This window comes from Gorilla gorilla, chromosome 1 (genome assembly GCF_029281585.2).
Source record: "Gorilla gorilla gorilla isolate KB3781 chromosome 1, NHGRI_mGorGor1-v2.1_pri, whole genome shotgun sequence".
NCBI lineage: Eukaryota > Metazoa > Chordata > Mammalia > Primates > Hominidae > Gorilla > Gorilla gorilla.
In genome coordinates, this window is record NC_073224.2 from 16,731,942 (window position 1) to 16,750,675 (window position 18,734).

The 18,734-nt window shown below is 67.0% G+C and overlaps 9 non-coding genes across 9 annotated transcripts; all 9 read right to left on the minus strand.

The window, feature by feature from the left end:
• Nucleotides 1–58: 58 nt before the first annotated feature.
• LOC129529730 (5S ribosomal RNA) lies at nucleotides 59–177 on the minus strand. Its single transcript, XR_008675286.1, has one exon. It is a non-coding gene; the product is annotated as a 5S ribosomal RNA (ribosomal RNA).
• Nucleotides 178–2,306: 2,129 nt separating this feature from the next.
• On the minus strand, nucleotides 2,307–2,425 carry LOC129529729 (5S ribosomal RNA). Its single transcript, XR_008675285.1, has one exon. It is a non-coding gene; the product is annotated as a 5S ribosomal RNA (ribosomal RNA).
• A 2,129-nt stretch (nucleotides 2,426–4,554) lies between these two features.
• On the minus strand, nucleotides 4,555–4,673 carry LOC129529728 (5S ribosomal RNA). The gene has a single exon (XR_008675284.1). It is a non-coding gene; the product is annotated as a 5S ribosomal RNA (ribosomal RNA).
• A 2,129-nt stretch (nucleotides 4,674–6,802) lies between these two features.
• Nucleotides 6,803–6,921, minus strand: LOC129529726 (5S ribosomal RNA). Its single transcript, XR_008675281.1, has one exon. It is a non-coding gene; the product is annotated as a 5S ribosomal RNA (ribosomal RNA).
• Nucleotides 6,922–9,050: 2,129 nt separating this feature from the next.
• On the minus strand, nucleotides 9,051–9,169 carry LOC129529725 (5S ribosomal RNA). Its single transcript, XR_008675280.1, has one exon. It is a non-coding gene; the product is annotated as a 5S ribosomal RNA (ribosomal RNA).
• A 2,129-nt stretch (nucleotides 9,170–11,298) lies between these two features.
• LOC129529724 (5S ribosomal RNA) lies at nucleotides 11,299–11,417 on the minus strand. Its single transcript, XR_008675279.1, has one exon. It is a non-coding gene; the product is annotated as a 5S ribosomal RNA (ribosomal RNA).
• A 2,129-nt stretch (nucleotides 11,418–13,546) lies between these two features.
• Nucleotides 13,547–13,665, minus strand: LOC129529721 (5S ribosomal RNA). Its single transcript, XR_008675278.1, has one exon. It is a non-coding gene; the product is annotated as a 5S ribosomal RNA (ribosomal RNA).
• Nucleotides 13,666–15,794: 2,129 nt separating this feature from the next.
• LOC129529720 (5S ribosomal RNA) lies at nucleotides 15,795–15,913 on the minus strand. The gene has a single exon (XR_008675275.1). It is a non-coding gene; the product is annotated as a 5S ribosomal RNA (ribosomal RNA).
• Nucleotides 15,914–18,042: 2,129 nt separating this feature from the next.
• On the minus strand, nucleotides 18,043–18,161 carry LOC129529719 (5S ribosomal RNA). The gene has a single exon (XR_008675273.1). It is a non-coding gene; the product is annotated as a 5S ribosomal RNA (ribosomal RNA).
• Nucleotides 18,162–18,734: the final 573 nt, after the last annotated feature.

Sequence of the window (18,734 nt, forward strand, 5' to 3'; positions counted from 1 at the left end):
CGACAGAGCGAGACTCCGTCTGGAAGAAAAGGAAAGAAAAGCAGAAAGCCAAAGAAAAAGCCTACAGCACCCGGTATTCCCAGGCGGTCTCCCATCCAAGTACTAACCAGGCCCGACCCTGCTTAGCTTCCGAGATCAGACGAGATCGGGCGCGTTCAGGGTGGTATGGCCGTAGACGCCCGAGGAGGCGCCTGGCTGCCCCAAGAGCCCGGCCGGGCCGTGCCCGCCGGATTGCAGCCGTCACCGCCGGCCCGGGGCCGCGGGGCTCGGATCGGGGACCCCCGAGCCGCTGGCCCGCGGCCTTCCCCCGGCTCCCGTGCTCCCGAGGTTCCACCACATCGGGCCCGCTGGGAGCAGGGAGTGCTCCGAGGCGTCAGGGCCCAGGGCCCACCATCCTGGGACGCCCTCCGTTCCTCCGCCCTGTGGCGGACGCAGCGTTTTGGATCCCTCGCCGCACAGGGGCTCCTGCGAGGCCCCCTCTTGCCCCACCCACCCAGAGCCGTCAGTGCTGGCCAAAGGCCTACAGCCGGCCTAGCCGCGCGGTGCCTTTCTCTCACAACGCCCCCACCACGGTCGCTGGTCTCGACCAAGACCCGGCCGGGGGGCAAGAGGGCGTGGGGTGTAGCCGGTCGTGGGGTGGCCCCGTTTTGCGCCGGGCTGGCACTAGGGGCGGCGGCCTGATCTCGGGTGAGAGGGCCTGAGAGAAACCCAGACACACCCCACCACCAGCAGGAGCAAATCCACTCCCCCACACACAGACACACCCGGGCGCGCTCGCACGCGCGCTCGCGGACACACACACACACAGAAACACACACACACTGACACACACACACACAGAGACACACACACACAGACACACGCACACCCACACACACGCGCACGCACACACACACGCGGCTTGAAGGAGAGCAAGGACGAGATCGATGGAGAGATAGAAACCGAGTGAGGGAGAGAGACAGCGATCGACAGAGAGAGGGGAGGGCGAGAGGGAAGGAGACAGACAGGCTGAGAAAGAGAGAGGGACAGAGAAAGAGAGAGAGAGACAGAGAGACGGAGGGAAAACGGCAGAAGTAGCGCGAGGTCCACGGGGAAACCTAGAAGAGAGAGGCGGAGGGAGCTAGAGAGCGAGAGCGATAGAGACTGAGAGAGGAAGCGTCCGGCTCCGTTAGGCAGCGCCCTCTTGAGCAGGTCGGGATAGGGTGGAGGGGGCTTGGGCTGCGCCAGAACACGGGGGCCAGGCGGTCCGTGCGAGAGGACCGACGGAGCGCTGAGACGGGCTTTTTCTTGGATGAATTGCTTGCTTTGGAGGTGGGTTTCGTAGGCTCCTGCCTTTCTTGGCACCTCCCTGTGCTCTGGGTGCCTTGCGGCGGGCCCCGAGATTTGCAGAGCGCGCCCGCCCGTTTGGCGGGAGCCGTGGCACCGGGCGGGCCCGGAGGCCTGGGTCTCTGGCGTGTCCTCGGGACTGGAGTCGTGGACACGAAGTCGGGGGCATTGGGAATCCCGGGTGCACAGGGACTGTTTTCCTGGTGGCTGGCGAAGCAATGTCCTTCCCCCGGGTAAAGCAGCCCATGCGTTCTGGAGCCGAGGTCTTGGTTGGCGTCCGTGGCACCCGCTGCCCCTGCCCGCCCCTTGCCCCGGTTTGGAAGGGTGCGACGACGGCGCCCGATGGGTGAATTGAATGGCCTGGGCGTTCCGGGAGCGGGAAGGCACCGCGAACGGACGGGACCCCGCGGCTGCGACTTTGGGGTCCGGCCCCCTGCCCTCCCAGGCTGGAGCCGGGCGCCTGGCGGGGCGGCGGCGAGGCGGAAGCGGTGGGACGCTGCTGCCCGGCGTGCAGTAGGGGCGGACCCCCAGGAGGAGGACCCCGGCTGCGGCGGGGGTGTAGGTGGGCGGTAAAGGGGGAGCAGAGTCAGGGGAGGTTGGGAAGCATGGCGACTGTAGGGGGAAGGGAGGCAGCGGGGAAGCCAAAAAAGCCTGCAGCAGGCCGTGCGGGCGCGGTGGCTCCCGCCTGTAATCCCAGCACTCTGGGAGGCAGAGGCGGGTGGGTCACGAGGTCAGGAGCTCGAGACCATCCCGGCTAACAGGGTGAAACCCCGTCTCTAGGAAAAAGAGAAAAAATTAGCCGGGCGAGGTGGCGGGCGCCTGTAGGCCCAGCTACTCGGGAGGCTGAGGCCGGAGAATGGCGTGAACCCGGGAGGCGGAGCTTGCAGTGAGCCGAGATGGCGCCACTGCACTCCAGCCTGGGCGACAGAGCGAGACTCCGTCTGGAAGAAAAGGAAAGAAAAGCAGAAAGCCAAAGAAAAAGCCTACAGCACCCGGTATTCCCAGGCGGTCTCCCATCCAAGTACTAACCAGGCCCGACCCTGCTTAGCTTCCGAGATCAGACGAGATCGGGCGCGTTCAGGGTGGTATGGCCGTAGACGCCCGAGGAGGTGCCTGGCTGCCCCAAGAGCCCGGCCGGGCCGTGCCCGCCGGATTGCAGCCGTCACCGCCGGCCCGGGGCCGCGGGGCTCGGATCGGGGACCCCCGAGCCGCTGGCCCGCGGCCTTCCCCCGGCTCCCGTGCTCCCGAGGTTCCACCACATCGGGCCCGCTGGGAGCAGGGAGTGCTCCGAGGCGTCAGGGCCCAGGGCCCACCATCCTGGGACGCCCTCCGTTCCTCCGCCCTGTGGCGGACGCAGCGTTTTGGATCCCTCGCCGCACAGGGGCTCCTGCGAGGCCCCCTCTTGCCCCACCCACCCAGAGCCGTCAGTGCTGGCCAAAGGCCTACAGCCGGCCTAGCCGCGCGGTGCCTTTCTCTCACAACGCCCCCACCACGGTCGCTGGTCTCGACCAAGACCCGGCCGGGGGGCAAGAGGGCGTGGGGTGTAGCCGGTCGTGGGGTGGCCCCGTTTTGCGCCGGGCTGGCACTAGGGGCGGCGGCCTGATCTCGGGTGAGAGGGCCTGAGAGAAACCCAGACACACCCCACCACCAGCAGGAGCAAATCCACTCCCCCACACACAGACACACCCGGGCGCGCTCGCACGCGCGCTCGCGGACACACACACACACAGAAACACACACACACTGACACACACACACACAGAGACACACACACACAGACACACGCACACCCACACACACGCGCACGCACACACACACGCGGCTTGAAGGAGAGCAAGGACGAGATCGATGGAGAGATAGAAACCGAGTGAGGGAGAGAGACAGCGATCGACAGAGAGAGGGGAGGGCGAGAGGGAAGGAGACAGACAGGCTGAGAAAGAGAGAGGGACAGAGAAAGAGAGAGAGAGACAGAGAGACGGAGGGAAAACGGCAGAAGTAGCGCGAGGTCCACGGGGAAACCTAGAAGAGAGAGGCGGAGGGAGCTAGAGAGCGAGAGCGATAGAGACTGAGAGAGGAAGCGTCCGGCTCCGTTAGGCAGCGCCCTCTTGAGCAGGTCGGGATAGGGTGGAGGGGGCTTGGGCTGCGCCAGAACACGGGGGCCAGGCGGTCCGTGCGAGAGGACCGACGGAGCGCTGAGACGGGCTTTTTCTTGGATGAATTGCTTGCTTTGGAGGTGGGTTTCGTAGGCTCCTGCCTTTCTTGGCACCTCCCTGTGCTCTGGGTGCCTTGCGGCGGGCCCCGAGATTTGCAGAGCGCGCCCGCCCGTTTGGCGGGAGCCGTGGCACCGGGCGGGCCCGGAGGCCTGGGTCTCTGGCGTGTCCTCGGGACTGGAGTCGTGGACACGAAGTCGGGGGCATTGGGAATCCCGGGTGCACAGGGACTGTTTTCCTGGTGGCTGGCGAAGCAATGTCCTTCCCCCGGGTAAAGCAGCCCATGCGTTCTGGAGCCGAGGTCTTGGTTGGCGTCCGTGGCACCCGCTGCCCCTGCCCGCCCCTTGCCCCGGTTTGGAAGGGTGCGACGACGGCGCCCGATGGGTGAATTGAATGGCCTGGGCGTTCCGGGAGCGGGAAGGCACCGCGAACGGACGGGACCCCGCGGCTGCGACTTTGGGGTCCGGCCCCCTGCCCTCCCAGGCTGGAGCCGGGCGCCTGGCGGGGCGGCGGCGAGGCGGAAGCGGTGGGACGCTGCTGCCCGGCGTGCAGTAGGGGCGGACCCCCAGGAGGAGGACCCCGGCTGCGGCGGGGGTGTAGGTGGGCGGTAAAGGGGGAGCAGAGTCAGGGGAGGTTGGGAAGCATGGCGACTGTAGGGGGAAGGGAGGCAGCGGGGAAGCCAAAAAAGCCTGCAGCAGGCCGTGCGGGCGCGGTGGCTCCCGCCTGTAATCCCAGCACTCTGGGAGGCAGAGGCGGGTGGGTCACGAGGTCAGGAGCTCGAGACCATCCCGGCTAACAGGGTGAAACCCCGTCTCTAGGAAAAAGAGAAAAAATTAGCCGGGCGAGGTGGCGGGCGCCTGTAGGCCCAGCTACTCGGGAGGCTGAGGCCGGAGAATGGCGTGAACCCGGGAGGCGGAGCTTGCAGTGAGCCGAGATGGCGCCACTGCACTCCAGCCTGGGCGACAGAGCGAGACTCCGTCTGGAAGAAAAGGAAAGAAAAGCAGAAAGCCAAAGAAAAAGCCTACAGCACCCGGTATTCCCAGGCGGTCTCCCATCCAAGTACTAACCAGGCCCGACCCTGCTTAGCTTCCGAGATCAGACGAGATCGGGCGCGTTCAGGGTGGTATGGCCGTAGACGCCCGAGGAGGCGCCTGGCTGCCCCAAGAGCCCGGCCGGGCCGTGCCCGCCGGATTGCAGCCGTCACCGCCGGCCCGGGGCCGCGGGGCTCGGATCGGGGACCCCCGAGCCGCTGGCCCGCGGCCTTCCCCCGGCTCCCGTGCTCCCGAGGTTCCACCACATCGGGCCCGCTGGGAGCAGGGAGTGCTCCGAGGCGTCAGGGCCCAGGGCCCACCATCCTGGGACGCCCTCCGTTCCTCCGCCCTGTGGCGGACGCAGCGTTTTGGATCCCTCGCCGCACAGGGGCTCCTGCGAGGCCCCCTCTTGCCCCACCCACCCAGAGCCGTCAGTGCTGGCCAAAGGCCTACAGCCGGCCTAGCCGCGCGGTGCCTTTCTCTCACAACGCCCCCACCACGGTCGCTGGTCTCGACCAAGACCCGGCCGGGGGGCAAGAGGGCGTGGGGTGTAGCCGGTCGTGGGGTGGCCCCGTTTTGCGCCGGGCTGGCACTAGGGGCGGCGGCCTGATCTCGGGTGAGAGGGCCTGAGAGAAACCCAGACACACCCCACCACCAGCAGGAGCAAATCCACTCCCCCACACACAGACACACCCGGGCGCGCTCGCACGCGCGCTCGCGGACACACACACACACAGAAACACACACACACTGACACACACACACACAGAGACACACACACACAGACACACGCACACCCACACACACGCGCACGCACACACACACGCGGCTTGAAGGAGAGCAAGGACGAGATCGATGGAGAGATAGAAACCGAGTGAGGGAGAGAGACAGCGATCGACAGAGAGAGGGGAGGGCGAGAGGGAAGGAGACAGACAGGCTGAGAAAGAGAGAGGGACAGAGAAAGAGAGAGAGAGACAGAGAGACGGAGGGAAAACGGCAGAAGTAGCGCGAGGTCCACGGGGAAACCTAGAAGAGAGAGGCGGAGGGAGCTAGAGAGCGAGAGCGATAGAGACTGAGAGAGGAAGCGTCCGGCTCCGTTAGGCAGCGCCCTCTTGAGCAGGTCGGGATAGGGTGGAGGGGGCTTGGGCTGCGCCAGAACACGGGGGCCAGGCGGTCCGTGCGAGAGGACCGACGGAGCGCTGAGACGGGCTTTTTCTTGGATGAATTGCTTGCTTTGGAGGTGGGTTTCGTAGGCTCCTGCCTTTCTTGGCACCTCCCTGTGCTCTGGGTGCCTTGCGGCGGGCCCCGAGATTTGCAGAGCGCGCCCGCCCGTTTGGCGGGAGCCGTGGCACCGGGCGGGCCCGGAGGCCTGGGTCTCTGGCGTGTCCTCGGGACTGGAGTCGTGGACACGAAGTCGGGGGCATTGGGAATCCCGGGTGCACAGGGACTGTTTTCCTGGTGGCTGGCGAAGCAATGTCCTTCCCCCGGGTAAAGCAGCCCATGCGTTCTGGAGCCGAGGTCTTGGTTGGCGTCCGTGGCACCCGCTGCCCCTGCCCGCCCCTTGCCCCGGTTTGGAAGGGTGCGACGACGGCGCCCGATGGGTGAATTGAATGGCCTGGGCGTTCCGGGAGCGGGAAGGCACCGCGAACGGACGGGACCCCGCGGCTGCGACTTTGGGGTCCGGCCCCCTGCCCTCCCAGGCTGGAGCCGGGCGCCTGGCGGGGCGGCGGCGAGGCGGAAGCGGTGGGACGCTGCTGCCCGGCGTGCAGTAGGGGCGGACCCCCAGGAGGAGGACCCCGGCTGCGGCGGGGGTGTAGGTGGGCGGTAAAGGGGGAGCAGAGTCAGGGGAGGTTGGGAAGCATGGCGACTGTAGGGGGAAGGGAGGCAGCGGGGAAGCCAAAAAAGCCTGCAGCAGGCCGTGCGGGCGCGGTGGCTCCCGCCTGTAATCCCAGCACTCTGGGAGGCAGAGGCGGGTGGGTCACGAGGTCAGGAGCTCGAGACCATCCCGGCTAACAGGGTGAAACCCCGTCTCTAGGAAAAAGAGAAAAAATTAGCCGGGCGAGGTGGCGGGCGCCTGTAGGCCCAGCTACTCGGGAGGCTGAGGCCGGAGAATGGCGTGAACCCGGGAGGCGGAGCTTGCAGTGAGCCGAGATGGCGCCACTGCACTCCAGCCTGGGCGACAGAGCGAGACTCCGTCTGGAAGAAAAGGAAAGAAAAGCAGAAAGCCAAAGAAAAAGCCTACAGCACCCGGTATTCCCAGGCGGTCTCCCATCCAAGTACTAACCAGGCCCGACCCTGCTTAGCTTCCGAGATCAGACGAGATCGGGCGCGTTCAGGGTGGTATGGCCGTAGACGCCCGAGGAGGCGCCTGGCTGCCCCAAGAGCCCGGCCGGGCCGTGCCCGCCGGATTGCAGCCGTCACCGCCGGCCCGGGGCCGCGGGGCTCGGATCGGGGACCCCCGAGCCGCTGGCCCGCGGCCTTCCCCCGGCTCCCGTGCTCCCGAGGTTCCACCACATCGGGCCCGCTGGGAGCAGGGAGTGCTCCGAGGCGTCAGGGCCCAGGGCCCACCATCCTGGGACGCCCTCCGTTCCTCCGCCCTGTGGCGGACGCAGCGTTTTGGATCCCTCGCCGCACAGGGGCTCCTGCGAGGCCCCCTCTTGCCCCACCCACCCAGAGCCGTCAGTGCTGGCCAAAGGCCTACAGCCGGCCTAGCCGCGCGGTGCCTTTCTCTCACAACGCCCCCACCACGGTCGCTGGTCTCGACCAAGACCCGGCCGGGGGGCAAGAGGGCGTGGGGTGTAGCCGGTCGTGGGGTGGCCCCGTTTTGCGCCGGGCTGGCACTAGGGGCGGCGGCCTGATCTCGGGTGAGAGGGCCTGAGAGAAACCCAGACACACCCCACCACCAGCAGGAGCAAATCCACTCCCCCACACACAGACACACCCGGGCGCGCTCGCACGCGCGCTCGCGGACACACACACACACAGAAACACACACACACTGACACACACACACACAGAGACACACACACACAGACACACGCACACCCACACACACGCGCACGCACACACACACGCGGCTTGAAGGAGAGCAAGGACGAGATCGATGGAGAGATAGAAACCGAGTGAGGGAGAGAGACAGCGATCGACAGAGAGAGGGGAGGGCGAGAGGGAAGGAGACAGACAGGCTGAGAAAGAGAGAGGGACAGAGAAAGAGAGAGAGAGACAGAGAGACGGAGGGAAAACGGCAGAAGTAGCGCGAGGTCCACGGGGAAACCTAGAAGAGAGAGGCGGAGGGAGCTAGAGAGCGAGAGCGATAGAGACTGAGAGAGGAAGCGTCCGGCTCCGTTAGGCAGCGCCCTCTTGAGCAGGTCGGGATAGGGTGGAGGGGGCTTGGGCTGCGCCAGAACACGGGGGCCAGGCGGTCCGTGCGAGAGGACCGACGGAGCGCTGAGACGGGCTTTTTCTTGGATGAATTGCTTGCTTTGGAGGTGGGTTTCGTAGGCTCCTGCCTTTCTTGGCACCTCCCTGTGCTCTGGGTGCCTTGCGGCGGGCCCCGAGATTTGCAGAGCGCGCCCGCCCGTTTGGCGGGAGCCGTGGCACCGGGCGGGCCCGGAGGCCTGGGTCTCTGGCGTGTCCTCGGGACTGGAGTCGTGGACACGAAGTCGGGGGCATTGGGAATCCCGGGTGCACAGGGACTGTTTTCCTGGTGGCTGGCGAAGCAATGTCCTTCCCCCGGGTAAAGCAGCCCATGCGTTCTGGAGCCGAGGTCTTGGTTGGCGTCCGTGGCACCCGCTGCCCCTGCCCGCCCCTTGCCCCGGTTTGGAAGGGTGCGACGACGGCGCCCGATGGGTGAATTGAATGGCCTGGGCGTTCCGGGAGCGGGAAGGCACCGCGAACGGACGGGACCCCGCGGCTGCGACTTTGGGGTCCGGCCCCCTGCCCTCCCAGGCTGGAGCCGGGCGCCTGGCGGGGCGGCGGCGAGGCGGAAGCGGTGGGACGCTGCTGCCCGGCGTGCAGTAGGGGCGGACCCCCAGGAGGAGGACCCCGGCTGCGGCGGGGGTGTAGGTGGGCGGTAAAGGGGGAGCAGAGTCAGGGGAGGTTGGGAAGCATGGCGACTGTAGGGGGAAGGGAGGCAGCGGGGAAGCCAAAAAAGCCTGCAGCAGGCCGTGCGGGCGCGGTGGCTCCCGCCTGTAATCCCAGCACTCTGGGAGGCAGAGGCGGGTGGGTCACGAGGTCAGGAGCTCGAGACCATCCCGGCTAACAGGGTGAAACCCCGTCTCTAGGAAAAAGAGAAAAAATTAGCCGGGCGAGGTGGCGGGCGCCTGTAGGCCCAGCTACTCGGGAGGCTGAGGCCGGAGAATGGCGTGAACCCGGGAGGCGGAGCTTGCAGTGAGCCGAGATGGCGCCACTGCACTCCAGCCTGGGCGACAGAGCGAGACTCCGTCTGGAAGAAAAGGAAAGAAAAGCAGAAAGCCAAAGAAAAAGCCTACAGCACCCGGTATTCCCAGGCGGTCTCCCATCCAAGTACTAACCAGGCCCGACCCTGCTTAGCTTCCGAGATCAGACGAGATCGGGCGCGTTCAGGGTGGTATGGCCGTAGACGCCCGAGGAGGCGCCTGGCTGCCCCAAGAGCCCGGCCGGGCCGTGCCCGCCGGATTGCAGCCGTCACCGCCGGCCCGGGGCCGCGGGGCTCGGATCGGGGACCCCCGAGCCGCTGGCCCGCGGCCTTCCCCCGGCTCCCGTGCTCCCGAGGTTCCACCACATCGGGCCCGCTGGGAGCAGGGAGTGCTCCGAGGCGTCAGGGCCCAGGGCCCACCATCCTGGGACGCCCTCCGTTCCTCCGCCCTGTGGCGGACGCAGCGTTTTGGATCCCTCGCCGCACAGGGGCTCCTGCGAGGCCCCCTCTTGCCCCACCCACCCAGAGCCGTCAGTGCTGGCCAAAGGCCTACAGCCGGCCTAGCCGCGCGGTGCCTTTCTCTCACAACGCCCCCACCACGGTCGCTGGTCTCGACCAAGACCCGGCCGGGGGGCAAGAGGGCGTGGGGTGTAGCCGGTCGTGGGGTGGCCCCGTTTTGCGCCGGGCTGGCACTAGGGGCGGCGGCCTGATCTCGGGTGAGAGGGCCTGAGAGAAACCCAGACACACCCCACCACCAGCAGGAGCAAATCCACTCCCCCACACACAGACACACCCGGGCGCGCTCGCACGCGCGCTCGCGGACACACACACACACAGAAACACACACACACTGACACACACACACACAGAGACACACACACACAGACACACGCACACCCACACACACGCGCACGCACACACACACGCGGCTTGAAGGAGAGCAAGGACGAGATCGATGGAGAGATAGAAACCGAGTGAGGGAGAGAGACAGCGATCGACAGAGAGAGGGGAGGGCGAGAGGGAAGGAGACAGACAGGCTGAGAAAGAGAGAGGGACAGAGAAAGAGAGAGAGAGACAGAGAGACGGAGGGAAAACGGCAGAAGTAGCGCGAGGTCCACGGGGAAACCTAGAAGAGAGAGGCGGAGGGAGCTAGAGAGCGAGAGCGATAGAGACTGAGAGAGGAAGCGTCCGGCTCCGTTAGGCAGCGCCCTCTTGAGCAGGTCGGGATAGGGTGGAGGGGGCTTGGGCTGCGCCAGAACACGGGGGCCAGGCGGTCCGTGCGAGAGGACCGACGGAGCGCTGAGACGGGCTTTTTCTTGGATGAATTGCTTGCTTTGGAGGTGGGTTTCGTAGGCTCCTGCCTTTCTTGGCACCTCCCTGTGCTCTGGGTGCCTTGCGGCGGGCCCCGAGATTTGCAGAGCGCGCCCGCCCGTTTGGCGGGAGCCGTGGCACCGGGCGGGCCCGGAGGCCTGGGTCTCTGGCGTGTCCTCGGGACTGGAGTCGTGGACACGAAGTCGGGGGCATTGGGAATCCCGGGTGCACAGGGACTGTTTTCCTGGTGGCTGGCGAAGCAATGTCCTTCCCCCGGGTAAAGCAGCCCATGCGTTCTGGAGCCGAGGTCTTGGTTGGCGTCCGTGGCACCCGCTGCCCCTGCCCGCCCCTTGCCCCGGTTTGGAAGGGTGCGACGACGGCGCCCGATGGGTGAATTGAATGGCCTGGGCGTTCCGGGAGCGGGAAGGCACCGCGAACGGACGGGACCCCGCGGCTGCGACTTTGGGGTCCGGCCCCCTGCCCTCCCAGGCTGGAGCCGGGCGCCTGGCGGGGCGGCGGCGAGGCGGAAGCGGTGGGACGCTGCTGCCCGGCGTGCAGTAGGGGCGGACCCCCAGGAGGAGGACCCCGGCTGCGGCGGGGGTGTAGGTGGGCGGTAAAGGGGGAGCAGAGTCAGGGGAGGTTGGGAAGCATGGCGACTGTAGGGGGAAGGGAGGCAGCGGGGAAGCCAAAAAAGCCTGCAGCAGGCCGTGCGGGCGCGGTGGCTCCCGCCTGTAATCCCAGCACTCTGGGAGGCAGAGGCGGGTGGGTCACGAGGTCAGGAGCTCGAGACCATCCCGGCTAACAGGGTGAAACCCCGTCTCTAGGAAAAAGAGAAAAAATTAGCCGGGCGAGGTGGCGGGCGCCTGTAGGCCCAGCTACTCGGGAGGCTGAGGCCGGAGAATGGCGTGAACCCGGGAGGCGGAGCTTGCAGTGAGCCGAGATGGCGCCACTGCACTCCAGCCTGGGCGACAGAGCGAGACTCCGTCTGGAAGAAAAGGAAAGAAAAGCAGAAAGCCAAAGAAAAAGCCTACAGCACCCGGTATTCCCAGGCGGTCTCCCATCCAAGTACTAACCAGGCCCGACCCTGCTTAGCTTCCGAGATCAGACGAGATCGGGCGCGTTCAGGGTGGTATGGCCGTAGACGCCCGAGGAGGCGCCTGGCTGCCCCAAGAGCCCGGCCGGGCCGTGCCCGCCGGATTGCAGCCGTCACCGCCGGCCCGGGGCCGCGGGGCTCGGATCGGGGACCCCCGAGCCGCTGGCCCGCGGCCTTCCCCCGGCTCCCGTGCTCCCGAGGTTCCACCACATCGGGCCCGCTGGGAGCAGGGAGTGCTCCGAGGCGTCAGGGCCCAGGGCCCACCATCCTGGGACGCCCTCCGTTCCTCCGCCCTGTGGCGGACGCAGCGTTTTGGATCCCTCGCCGCACAGGGGCTCCTGCGAGGCCCCCTCTTGCCCCACCCACCCAGAGCCGTCAGTGCTGGCCAAAGGCCTACAGCCGGCCTAGCCGCGCGGTGCCTTTCTCTCACAACGCCCCCACCACGGTCGCTGGTCTCGACCAAGACCCGGCCGGGGGGCAAGAGGGCGTGGGGTGTAGCCGGTCGTGGGGTGGCCCCGTTTTGCGCCGGGCTGGCACTAGGGGCGGCGGCCTGATCTCGGGTGAGAGGGCCTGAGAGAAACCCAGACACACCCCACCACCAGCAGGAGCAAATCCACTCCCCCACACACAGACACACCCGGGCGCGCTCGCACGCGCGCTCGCGGACACACACACACACAGAAACACACACACACTGACACACACACACACAGAGACACACACACACAGACACACGCACACCCACACACACGCGCACGCACACACACACGCGGCTTGAAGGAGAGCAAGGACGAGATCGATGGAGAGATAGAAACCGAGTGAGGGAGAGAGACAGCGATCGACAGAGAGAGGGGAGGGCGAGAGGGAAGGAGACAGACAGGCTGAGAAAGAGAGAGGGACAGAGAAAGAGAGAGAGAGACAGAGAGACGGAGGGAAAACGGCAGAAGTAGCGCGAGGTCCACGGGGAAACCTAGAAGAGAGAGGCGGAGGGAGCTAGAGAGCGAGAGCGATAGAGACTGAGAGAGGAAGCGTCCGGCTCCGTTAGGCAGCGCCCTCTTGAGCAGGTCGGGATAGGGTGGAGGGGGCTTGGGCTGCGCCAGAACACGGGGGCCAGGCGGTCCGTGCGAGAGGACCGACGGAGCGCTGAGACGGGCTTTTTCTTGGATGAATTGCTTGCTTTGGAGGTGGGTTTCGTAGGCTCCTGCCTTTCTTGGCACCTCCCTGTGCTCTGGGTGCCTTGCGGCGGGCCCCGAGATTTGCAGAGCGCGCCCGCCCGTTTGGCGGGAGCCGTGGCACCGGGCGGGCCCGGAGGCCTGGGTCTCTGGCGTGTCCTCGGGACTGGAGTCGTGGACACGAAGTCGGGGGCATTGGGAATCCCGGGTGCACAGGGACTGTTTTCCTGGTGGCTGGCGAAGCAATGTCCTTCCCCCGGGTAAAGCAGCCCATGCGTTCTGGAGCCGAGGTCTTGGTTGGCGTCCGTGGCACCCGCTGCCCCTGCCCGCCCCTTGCCCCGGTTTGGAAGGGTGCGACGACGGCGCCCGATGGGTGAATTGAATGGCCTGGGCGTTCCGGGAGCGGGAAGGCACCGCGAACGGACGGGACCCCGCGGCTGCGACTTTGGGGTCCGGCCCCCTGCCCTCCCAGGCTGGAGCCGGGCGCCTGGCGGGGCGGCGGCGAGGCGGAAGCGGTGGGACGCTGCTGCCCGGCGTGCAGTAGGGGCGGACCCCCAGGAGGAGGACCCCGGCTGCGGCGGGGGTGTAGGTGGGCGGTAAAGGGGGAGCAGAGTCAGGGGAGGTTGGGAAGCATGGCGACTGTAGGGGGAAGGGAGGCAGCGGGGAAGCCAAAAAAGCCTGCAGCAGGCCGTGCGGGCGCGGTGGCTCCCGTCTGTAATCCCAGCACTCTGGGAGGCAGAGGCGGGTGGGTCACGAGGTCAGGAGCTCGAGACCATCCCGGCTAACAGGGTGAAACCCCGTCTCTAGGAAAAAGAGAAAAAATTAGCCGGGCGAGGTGGCGGGCGCCTGTAGGCCCAGCTACTCGGGAGGCTGAGGCCGGAGAATGGCGTGAACCCGGGAGGCGGAGCTTGCAGTGAGCCGAGATGGCGCCACTGCACTCCAGCCTGGGCGACAGAGCGAGACTCCGTCTGGAAGAAAAGGAAAGAAAAGCAGAAAGCCAAAGAAAAAGCCTACAGCACCCGGTATTCCCAGGCGGTCTCCCATCCAAGTACTAACCAGGCCCGACCCTGCTTAGCTTCCGAGATCAGACGAGATCGGGCGCGTTCAGGGTGGTATGGCCGTAGACGCCCGAGGAGGCGCCTGGCTGCCCCAAGAGCCCGGCCGGGCCGTGCCCGCCGGATTGCAGCCGTCACCGCCGGCCCGGGGCCGCGGGGCTCGGATCGGGGACCCCCGAGCCGCTGGCCCGCGGCCTTCCCCCGGCTCCCGTGCTCCCGAGGTTCCACCACATCGGGCCCGCTGGGAGCAGGGAGTGCTCCGAGGCGTCAGGGCCCAGGGCCCACCATCCTGGGACGCCCTCCGTTCCTCCGCCCTGTGGCGGACGCAGCGTTTTGGATCCCTCGCCGCACAGGGGCTCCTGCGAGGCCCCCTCTTGCCCCACCCACCCAGAGCCGTCAGTGCTGGCCAAAGGCCTACAGCCGGCCTAGCCGCGCGGTGCCTTTCTCTCACAACGCCCCCACCACGGTCGCTGGTCTCGACCAAGACCCGGCCGGGGGGCAAGAGGGCGTGGGGTGTAGCCGGTCGTGGGGTGGCCCCGTTTTGCGCCGGGCTGGCACTAGGGGCGGCGGCCTGATCTCGGGTGAGAGGGCCTGAGAGAAACCCAGACACACCCCACCACCAGCAGGAGCAAATCCACTCCCCCACACACAGACACACCCGGGCGCGCTCGCACGCGCGCTCGCGGACACACACACACACAGAAACACACACACACTGACACACACACACACAGAGACACACACACACAGACACACGCACACCCACACACACGCGCACGCACACACACACGCGGCTTGAAGGAGAGCAAGGACGAGATCGATGGAGAGATAGAAACCGAGTGAGGGAGAGAGACAGCGATCGACAGAGAGAGGGGAGGGCGAGAGGGAAGGAGACAGACAGGCTGAGAAAGAGAGAGGGACAGAGAAAGAGAGAGAGAGACAGAGAGACGGAGGGAAAACGGCAGAAGTAGCGCGAGGTCCACGGGGAAACCTAGAAGAGAGAGGCGGAGGGAGCTAGAGAGCGAGAGCGATAGAGACTGAGAGAGGAAGCGTCCGGCTCCGTTAGGCAGCGCCCTCTTGAGCAGGTCGGGATAGGGTGGAGGGGGCTTGGGCTGCGCCAGAACACGGGGGCCAGGCGGTCCGTGCGAGAGGACCGACGGAGCGCTGAGACGGGCTTTTTCTTGGATGAATTGCTTGCTTTGGAGGTGGGTTTCGTAGGCTCCTGCCTTTCTTGGCACCTCCCTGTGCTCTGGGTGCCTTGCGGCGGGCCCCGAGATTTGCAGAGCGCGCCCGCCCGTTTGGCGGGAGCCGTGGCACCGGGCGGGCCCGGAGGCCTGGGTCTCTGGCGTGTCCTCGGGACTGGAGTCGTGGACACGAAGTCGGGGGCATTGGGAATCCCGGGTGCACAGGGACTGTTTTCCTGGTGGCTGGCGAAGCAATGTCCTTCCCCCGGGTAAAGCAGCCCATGCGTTCTGGAGCCGAGGTCTTGGTTGGCGTCCGTGGCACCCGCTGCCCCTGCCCGCCCCTTGCCCCGGTTTGGAAGGGTGCGACGACGGCGCCCGATGGGTGAATTGAATGGCCTGGGCGTTCCGGGAGCGGGAAGGCCCCGCGAACGGACGGGACCCCGCGGCTGCGACTTTGGGGTCCGGCCCCCTGCCCTCCCAGGCTGGAGCCGGGCGCCTGGCGGGGCGGCGGCGAGGCGGAAGCGGTGGGACGCTGCTGCCCGGCGTGCAGTAGGGGCGGACCCCCAGGAGGAGGACCCCGGCTGCGGCGGGGGTGTAGGTGGGCGGTAAAGGGGGAGCAGAGTCAGGGGAGGTTGGGAAGCATGGCGACTGTAGGGGGAAGGGAGGCAGCGGGGAAGCCAAAAAAGCCTGCAGCAGGCCGTGCGGGCGCGGTGGCTCCCGCCTGTAATCCCAGCACTCTGGGAGGCAGAGGCGGGTGGGTCACGAGGTCAGGAGCTCGAGACCATCCCGGCTAACAGGGTGAAACCCCGTCTCTAGGAAAAAGAGAAAAAATTAGCCGGGCGAGGTGGCGGGCGCCTGTAGGCCCAGCTACTCGGGAGGCTGAGGCCGGAGAATGGCGTGAACCCGGGAGGCGGAGCTTGCAGTGAGCCGAGATGGCGCCACTGCACTCCAGCCTGGGCGACAGAGCGAGACTCCGTCTGGAAGAAAAGGAAAGAAAAGCAGAAAGCCAAAGAAAAAGCCTACAGCACCCGGTATTCCCAGGCGGTCTCCCATCCAAGTACTAACCAGGCCCGACCCTGCTTAGCTTCCGAGATCAGACGAGATCGGGCGCGTTCAGGGTGGTATGGCCGTAGACGCCCGAGGAGGCGCCTGGCTGCCCCAAGAGCCCGGCCGGGCCGTGCCCGCCGGATTGCAGCCGTCACCGCCGGCCCGGGGCCGCGGGGCTCGGATCGGGGACCCCCGAGCCGCTGGCCCGCGGCCTTCCCCCGGCTCCCGTGCTCCCGAGGTTCCACCACATCGGGCCCGCTGGGAGCAGGGAGTGCTCCGAGGCGTCAGGGCCCAGGGCCCACCATCCTGGGACGCCCTCCGTTCCTCCGCCCTGTGGCGGACGCAGCGTTTTGGATCCCTCGCCGCACAGGGGCTCCTGCGAGGCCCCCTCTTGCCCCACCCACCCAGAGCCGTCAGTGCTGGCCAAAGGCCTACAGCCGGCCTAGCCGCGCGGTGCCTTTCTCTCACAACGCCCCCACCACGGTCGCTGGTCTCGACCAAGACCCGGCCGGGGGGCAAGAGGGCGTGGGGTGTAGCCGGTCGTGGGGTGGCCCCGTTTTGCGCCGGGCTGGCACTAGGGGCGGCGGCCTGATCTCGGGTGAGAGGGCCTGAGAGAAACCCAGACACACCCCACCACCAGCAGGAGCAAATCCACTCCCCCACACACAGACACACCCGGGCGCGCTCGCACGCGCGCTCGCGGACACACACACACACAGAAACACACACACACTGACACACACACACACAGAGACACACACACACAGACACACGCACACCCACACACACGCGCACGCACACACACACGCGGCTTGAAGGAGAGCAAGGACGAGATCGATGGAGAGATAGAAACCGAGTGAGGGAGAGAGACAGCGATCGACAGAGAGAGGGGAGGGCGAGAGGGAAGGAGACAGACAGGCTGAGAAAGAGAGAGGGACAGAGAAAGAGAGAGAGAGACAGAGAGACGGAGGGAAAACGGCAGAAGTAGCGCGAGGTCCACGGGGAAACCTAGAAGAGAGAGGCGGAGGGAGCTAGAGAGCGAGAGCGATAGAGACTGAGAGAGGAAGCGTCCGGCTCCGTTAGGCAGCGCCCTCTTGAGCAGGTCGGGATAGGGTGGAGGGGGCTTGGGCTGCGCCAGAACACGGGGGCCAGGCGGTCCGTGCGAGAGGACCGACGGAGCGCTGAGACGGGCTTTTTCTTGGATGAATTGCTTGCTTTGGAGGTGGGTTTCGTAGGCTCCTGCCTTTCTTGGCACCTCCCTGTGCTCTGGGTGCCTTGCGGCGGGCCCCGAGATTTGCAGAGCGCGCCCGCCCGTTTGGCGGGAGCCGTGGCACCGGGCGGGCCCGGAGGCCTGGGTCTCTGGCGTGTCCTCGGGACTGGAGTCGTGGACACGAAGTCGGGGGCATTGGGAATCCCGGGTGCACAGGGACTGTTTTCCTGGTGGCTGGCGAAGCAATGTCCTTCCCCCGGGTAAAGCAGCCCATGCGTTCTGGAGCCGAGGTCTTGGTTGGCGTCCGTGGCACCCGCTGCCCCTGCCCGCCCCTTGCCCCGGTTTGGAAGGGTGCGACGACGGCGCCCGATGGGTGAATTGAATGGCCTGGGCGTTCCGGGAGCGGGAAGGCACCGCGAACGGACGGGACCCCGCGGCTGCGACTTTGGGGTCCGGCCCCCTGCCCTCCCAGGCTGGAGCCGGGCGCCTGGCGGGGCGGCGGCGAGGCGGAAGCGGTGGGACGCTGCTGCCCGGCGTGCAGTAGGGGCGGACCCCCAGGAGGAGGACCCCGGCTGCGGCGGGGGTGTAGGTGGGCGGTAAAGGGGGAGCAGAGTCAGGGGAGGTTGGGAAGCATGGCGACTGTAGGGGGAAGGGAGGCAGCGGGGAAGCCAAAAAAGCCTGCAGCAGGCCGTGCGGGCGCGGTGGCTCCCGCCTGTAATCCCAGCACTCTGGGAGGCAGAGGCGGGTGGGTCACGAGGTCAGGAGCTCGAGACCATCCCGGCTAACAGGGTGAAACCCCGTCTCTAGGAAAAAGAGAAAAAATTAGCCGGGCGAGGTGGCGGGCGCCTGTAGGCCCAGCTACTCGGGAGGCTGAGGCCGGAGAATGGCGTGAACCCGGGAGGCGGAGCTTGCAGTGAGCCGAGATGGCGCCACTGCACTCCAGCCTGGGCGACAGAGCGAGACTCCGTCTGGAAGAAAAGGAAAGAAAAGCAGAAAGCCAAAGAAAAAGCCTACAGCACCCGGTATTCCCAGGCGGTCTCCCATCCAAGTACTAACCAGGCCCGACCCTGCTTAGCTTCCGAGATCAGACGAGATCGGGCGCGTTCAGGGTGGTATGGCCGTAGACGCCCGAGGAGGCGCCTGGCTGCCCCAAGAGCCCGGCCGGGCCGTGCCCGCCGGATTGCAGCCGTCACCGCCGGCCCGGGGCCGCGGGGCTCGGATCGGGGACCCCCGAGCCGCTGGCCCGCGGCCTTCCCCCGGCTCCCGTGCTCCCGAGGTTCCACCACATCGGGCCCGCTGGGAGCAGGGAGTGCTCCGAGGCGTCAGGGCCCAGGGCCCACCATCCTGGGACGCCCTCCGTTCCTCCGCCCTGTGGCGGACGCAGCGTTTTGGATCCCTCGCCGCACAGGGGCTCCTGCGAGGCCCCCTCTTGCCCCACCCACCCAGAGCCGTCAGTGCTGGCCAAAGGCCTACAGCCGGCCTAGCCGCGCGGTGCCTTTCTCTCACAACGCCCCCACCACGGTCGCTGGTCTCGACCAAGACCCGGCCGGGGGGCAAGAGGGCGTGGGGTGTAGCCGGTCGTGGGGTGGCCCCGTTTTGCGCCGGGCTGGCACTAGGGGCGGCGGCCTGATCTCGGGTGAGAGGGCCTGAGAGAAACCCAGACACACCCCACCACCAGCAGGAGCAAATCCACTCCCCC